At 36.9% G+C, this 6729-nt stretch overlaps 1 long non-coding RNA gene across 1 annotated transcript; it reads left to right on the forward strand.

The window, feature by feature from the left end:
- The first annotated feature begins 1084 nt into the window (after nucleotides 1–1084).
- LOC134199787 (uncharacterized) lies at nucleotides 1085–3397 on the forward strand. The gene is made up of 2 exons (XR_009974412.1): nucleotides 1085–1333; nucleotides 3068–3397. It is a non-coding gene; the product is annotated as an uncharacterized LOC134199787 (long non-coding RNA).
- The last annotated feature ends 3332 nt before the right edge of the window (nucleotides 3398–6729 follow it).

The following is a 6729-nucleotide window of genomic DNA, read 5'->3' on the forward strand; positions in this document are numbered from 1 at the left end:
GTGTTAGCAACACTCCGGTTTGAGCCCCGTGAGCTCACCTACACACGTTAGGGTGAAGCTGAAATAGCCTCTCAAAGCTATCAGCATAGGTAGAAAGAAAAAAAAGCTATTCTTATTGTTGCCACTCTTGTGGGCACAGGACTTCTTGCACTGTTCTTTTTAAGCTGTCCTTAACGTGCTCCATAAAATAAAACGTGCTAGCCAATACACGTGATACCTTATACCATACTATGTGAGTTTCTTTAATAGGTAATATTATTTCTTCTTCTTAGTCGAATACTTCATTGCTGAAGGTCGTGTCCTTAAAAGCCCTTCGTGGCTCTTTGTACCCTTAGCTTCCATTTGCTTCGGTTTTCGGCTTCTCTCAGGGCGTTCGTAACAGAGAGTCCAGTGAGCGCAGTTATCTGATCCGACCAACGGTTTGGTGGCCGGCTGACGGGTCTTTTCCCCTCTACCTTGCCCACCACTATCAATCTTTCAAGGTTGTCTGGTGGCCGCCGAGCAATATGACCAAAGTAACCAAGAACCTTCTGGTAGCAAATCGTCGACAGTCTCGTTTCTATACGAAGTTGCTCGAGGACAGATTTGTTTGTTCTCTTGGCGGTCCACGGTATGCGGAGCATTCTTCGCCAATACCACATCTCGAACGCTTCTATTTTTTACCGCTCTGTTGTTCTAATCGTCCACAACTCTGCACCATAGAGGAAAATCGAGAAAACCAACGTCCGGACTAGTCTCATCTTGGTAGCATTTATATTATAGCGATGGAAAAAAGACAGAGCGAAGACAGAAACAAATGGGCATCACTGGAGGAGGTCTTCACCTAATCTGGGGTTCCGGTAGATTAAATAACTACATAATATTATATTATTAAGTAACCATAACTATATAATATTAAGTAAACATACTAATTATATTAAGTAAGTGATAAAAACTGTATTAAAAATTATACTAAAATCAAACATAGATTTAAGTTATGTTTTACTGGAAATAAAAAGGCTTTATTATTATTATTATTTTTTAATTTTTACTTTCTCAGCTTGTGCTGGTAGTACTTTAGTGACATTTACGGACTCGGTCAAGTAAATGTCACGGTTTCTTGGGGTTGGCTAACTATTGCATTATGTGGTTATTCTATTTGCAGAAACTTTCGTACGATTCTGCACGTGTTTAATATAGCAGCTTTTTGAAGAAGTATGTAGGTGTTAGGTTTCAGGTCAAGGAGCTTCAAACCATGATGTATATGTTTTGGAATAACACCAGTTGTGGACAATACTAGAGGGACAATGTATACTTTTTGTTGTTTCCAGATTCTTAAAACTTCATCCTTAAGGTCTGCATATTTGTGTATTTTTTCTGCTATTGTTTTTTGTAGGTTGTGAGTGTTGGGGACAGCTATATCGACCAGGTAATTGATTTTATTTATTTTGTCTCGTACGGTAATATCGGGACGGTTGTAGTGTATGGTTCTATCGGTTAGTATTGCGCGGTCATAGTAAATTTTATGAGTGCTATTTTCCAAAACTGTTTTAGGAGTGTATTGATAGTATGGTGTATGTGTGTCCGGGATGAGTTCATGTTTGAGAGCTAGTCTTTGATGTATAATATTTGCAATTTGATTATGTCTATGTGTGTAGTTTATTATTATTATTATTATTATTATAGTGATGGCCGTCAAACCGCCACTATTACAATCTTGACGAGCCATGTCGATAAAAACATTTTCCGTCCAAAAAGAACACGCTACTCAAACCAATTATAATTATAATCTCTCACCCAATCGACGGTACACTGATCTGCGAAATAAACATGTCTTACACTCATCGGTGAATAACACGAAGGTTCATTGTTCTTCGGCCCAATTTAGGTGTTTACGCGCAAATATGAGGCAGAGCTTGTCTGTGAGCTGCATTAGGACATTTGCAGTTCTATAGCGCGTGACAGCCCCTTCCGTTAGCCTTCGCCTTATTGTTCGTGCTCTCACGTTTACTCCACGCACAGGATTCATCTCTGTTTTTGATGCTAACTGACGTCAAGACGCAATTTCGAAAGGAAGTTGACACATGAATCTGTAATCACGATTGGTCGTTACTCGAGTTCTGCCGGTGCGACGTCTCCTTTTGTAAGAACTTGTCTCTACAAATGTTATGTACACTCTAGAAACCATAGACTGATTTAAATTTAAATTTCTAATAATCTTTCGTAGATCCAGGCTTTGCCACACCAATGACACTATTTATGTGGCTTTGATGGACGAGTATCGACAGATACTATTCTATCGAAACTTTTGTTGAGTTAAAAGTGGTTACTTCCTAAAGCTTCCGAAATACTTAATTTAAAATTTTAACCTCCTTGATAGAGACGAATCTGACACCACCCGTAAATTTTCTTTTCCCGGCTATAATTATCATCTTCATCATCATAATTCGTTTTGTTCCATTTCCATGTTTAAATTACCTATTTTTTTTTTATTGATTAAGTGATGATTAAGATTGTATACCTACTTAATAAAAACGTTCACTCGAAAAGATAACAAGAACTTAATTGCAGTTTAAAGGGACGACGATTTCATAAAGCATGACATCATGATGATGGTGGAGAAAAGCAATTTGTTTACTTATAGCCGTTTATTTTTGTTTTAATATATTCCAGAGGTCCGGCGTTTTTTATTCTCGTTTTTTCAGTATGCCTACAGGAAGTGGTTTCGTGCCATGCTATTACCAGTGTTGAGTTTATACAAATACTAGACGATGGCCGAGCTTTGTTCGACTTTTTTTTTTTGATAAATTATGTTTTTAGGAATTATACTTAAATACGAATTACATATTGATAAAATGATGAAACATTCCAAGATTGTTTAGGCATTTTTAAGTGAACACGTGTGTTAAAAAGACACAAATAATATAAATAAACAATTCATTTTCTTGGTCTAACCTTAAACCAAGCACTCATTGGCTTCGGGTGGCTTAACAACGCCATCTGCTGAAATTGCTTTAGTCTTATTGTGTCTTTAAAGTAGTTAATTGCTCTCAATTTTATGAAAAATAGTATTATTATTTGCCAATAGATGTCGGGAAGAGTCATAAAGCTGATTATCGACAAAGTTGATTATTGAAAATACGAATAAAACAACATTTTCTGAAAATAATTCGTAGCTAGATCGATTTATCGCCCCCGAAATCTCCTATATACTAAATTTTATAAAAATCGTTGGAGTCGTTTCCGAGATTCAGATTATATAATATATACAAGAATTGCTCGTTTAAAGGTATAAGATATTAAATATCTACATACATTCTGTTATATGAAAAATTATACGGAGCGCAATGATATGAAGTCGATTTAGTTATTGGCATGAAATTCAATGAAAAGAAATAAAATAAACTTTGAGTCAAAATGTGCTTATTTATTAAGACTTACTTAGATGGTCGTTAAACGACCCCCAATGCATTCTCGCCCGAACGTTCGAACTCCGCCTGGAACAGGGCACCTATACACTAGCAGTTTTCAGGGCTTACATTCTCGCATATACCTATAGGTAAGTTCACTATGTGATTTCTTAAGAGATCAACAAATTTTCCTGCTCCTGGTGCAGAAGATCTCCTTTCTTAAGTCCTCGCAACATGATTTCAGGATCGCGAAATAGTGCACAGTTAGGAATTTCAGACTCACCTAGCGCGGAAAGGGAATCAAGCCTTTTACTACAAAAGATACACTCTAACGTCTAGGCACACAAAGCTCAGTTTCTGCATTCGCGCATCTTAAATTCAAGGCACTTCTGGGCAAAAAAGGACTATTATTTTGGAAGCTGGAAGCTGACTTAAATCCCATCATGCTAGGCGGAACTAAAACCGTTCATCAACGTCTCATCTTTTAAATCCGTTGTCCCAAATTCTGCCTCACTTCCCATCAATGACGCTCGACATTGCGATATAAGGTACCTACCTCTCCTCTGGCCACTTACCTGTCCGTCATAAGGAACGTGATGGATTGGCATACAATAAGCAGCAGCCTGGCGGATGCTAACCCAGCGACAATGTCCTATAGCATGTCCTCGCAAGAAACCATTAAAGCCATAGACTTCATCACAGTCTACATGTAACCCGCGATATTTATGATATTGAAATAAGTAAGTTGTAACAGCGGCTTATCTTCACCACTTCAAACTCCCTGTTGATTTTAGGAAGCTAACCATCGAGTGGCTTTACAGATTGATACAGGGAATGGATGCAGGCTTAAGAGACTGATGTAAAGTGCTGCATCGATAAAGTTTGTGATGCGAAGTGGGAAATTTTCCTAGAAAGATTTGCGCGAAAGATTTCCTACTTATCATACTATCAATTGGCTCTGACACTCAAATCGGCCAGTTTGTACATACTTAAAGGTCATTCCGAAGGTAAATGGATGCAGACTGTCATGCGCAAGTGTAAATCGTAAAAGGAAATGGTACAATAGCTACAATTTCTGTTGTTGATATTTCTCGTCTATTACGTCAGATGGTGAACTAGAAAGATCCGCAACTGGATGAACTGCATAGGTACATAATCAAGTAGATCCGTGGTTCACATGAACGTCTGCCAGTTCAATTCTAACAGATCCTAGAGTTTGGATCACTCCATAATTTCATATGACTTTCGAATCATGATATCTACATACTATTTCACATTATGATTAATATCATCTGCTCAAAATTCAGGATCTCGAGGAACAAAATATGAATTTACTTCTCATTGACATGGCATTAGTAAAAAGATTTGGCGGGGTAAAAAGAATGCTCATATGGCTTGAATTGAATAAACTATGGGAAAATGTATAATTATGTGCCTCAAATATAACTAACGAATGTTTTAGAGTTGTATAATAAAATCCATATTAGGTACGCTCCTTTCTGAGCTCATGCATCAGTCAATAGTCTAATTTTCTTGATCAACCAGGTCAGATGAGTGCTTTTACTACTCTGAATTTAATAAGTATTAAACGGGATATCTTTCAAGGCGGCTTAATCCTTATAACATTATTTGAAAAATCGACACTAGGCTACCGATTTTGCGTGAGCAAAATAGGAACAGAATGCATCATTCACGTTCATTTGTAATGAGGTTTTACATGTATATTAATTACCAAAGATCTACATAAGCAAAAAGGTTGTATACCTGAGATTATATCGAGGATTCAAAGGCTATTTGGTTTAAATTTACAGGAGACCCATTTAAGGTTTAAAATTTGGGAAAAATATCATAACAAAAAACTTCGTCAGCAATTCGAATGAAGTAAGCTTAATTGCAGTTCAATTAAAAACATTGAAATCTTAAAATGATAATACCAAATAAAACGCAGCTTTAATTACAAAGATAAATGTCGCATATTAAGCGAAACGTCGATTAAACCAAATAGCCTTACACCCTTTGATATGGTATTTCCTAAGGTATTCCTAAGGAATTTCATTGTAACTGATAAAAGACTCACTTCACTATCTATGGCTATAGTTCCAGTTTGAAGTCGTCGTGGCTTATGGGATAAGACGTCCGGTGCATTCGTTTTGAGCGATGCACCGGTATTCGTATCCTAGGCAGGTACCAATTAACTGAAATAGCAGGTATATATTTTCAGAAGTTGCCGTTTATACTATTGGTTAATGAAACGTAATTTTCTGTATGACAACAAATTCTAAAAAAATGAATTTTATTTAAATAATTTGGAATTATATTTTCTATTTCAGCCATTTGTTAATTAATGATTGGTTTTATTTTCACTACATTAGTATCCTTTTCATCAATATGGACACCATAACAATGAACGAGTAGGGGAAAGTGGGGGAATTGGGAACACTTAACTTCAAATGTCCAAAAGTAATAGAAAAAAGTCATAAACATAATCAACTTTCATTGAAACGTAAGCTTTGCTTACTTATCTACTTATTGATAACAAAAAAATCTTCAAAATCAACTTTTTATTAAAAATATTAATAAACTAAAAAAACAATAGCATTCCTTTTTACCCGATACCATATGGGGTAATTGGGATCGTCCCGCGGGGGAAATGGGAACGGTACGGGGTAAATAGGATCGACACAATTAAATCCCGATAATAACTACAAATTGTTTTATCAGCACATATCTCATATTAACCTTGACTAGTTTCGCCTGCAGTGCATTTTTCAGGTGCCCAGGCTTTATGTATATGGTGCACATGATCCAATCTTCTGTCGGTGGTGACTCATATTTTTCGTTACACATTATGCAGTAAAACAATTTTTTTTTTCTTATTGCTTAGATGGGTGGACGAGCTCACAGCCCAACTGGTGTTAAGTGGTTACTGAAGCCTATGGACATCTACAACGTAAATGCGCCACACATATTGAGATATAAGTTCTAAGATCTCAGTATAGTTACAACGGCTGCCCCACCCTTCAAACCGAAACGCATTACTGCTTCACGGCAGAAATAGGCAGGGCGGTGGTACCTACCCGCGCGGACTCACAAGAGTTCTACCACCAGTAATTACGCAAATTATAATTTTGCGGGTTTCACTTTTATTACACGATGTTATTCCTTCACCGTGGAAGTCAATCGTGAACATTTGTTGAGTACTTAATTCATTAGAAAAATTGATACCCGGGCCTGGGATTCGAACACAGGTGCATCGCTCAACACGAATGCACCGGACGCCTTATCTCTTAGGCCACGACGACTTCAACTCCTCTTAGTTTTCATTTTCTAAAGCCTTCTT

Source organism: Bombyx mori, chromosome 1 (assembly GCF_030269925.1).
Source record: "Bombyx mori chromosome 1, ASM3026992v2".
In the NCBI taxonomy this organism is placed as follows: domain Eukaryota; kingdom Metazoa; phylum Arthropoda; class Insecta; order Lepidoptera; family Bombycidae; genus Bombyx; species Bombyx mori.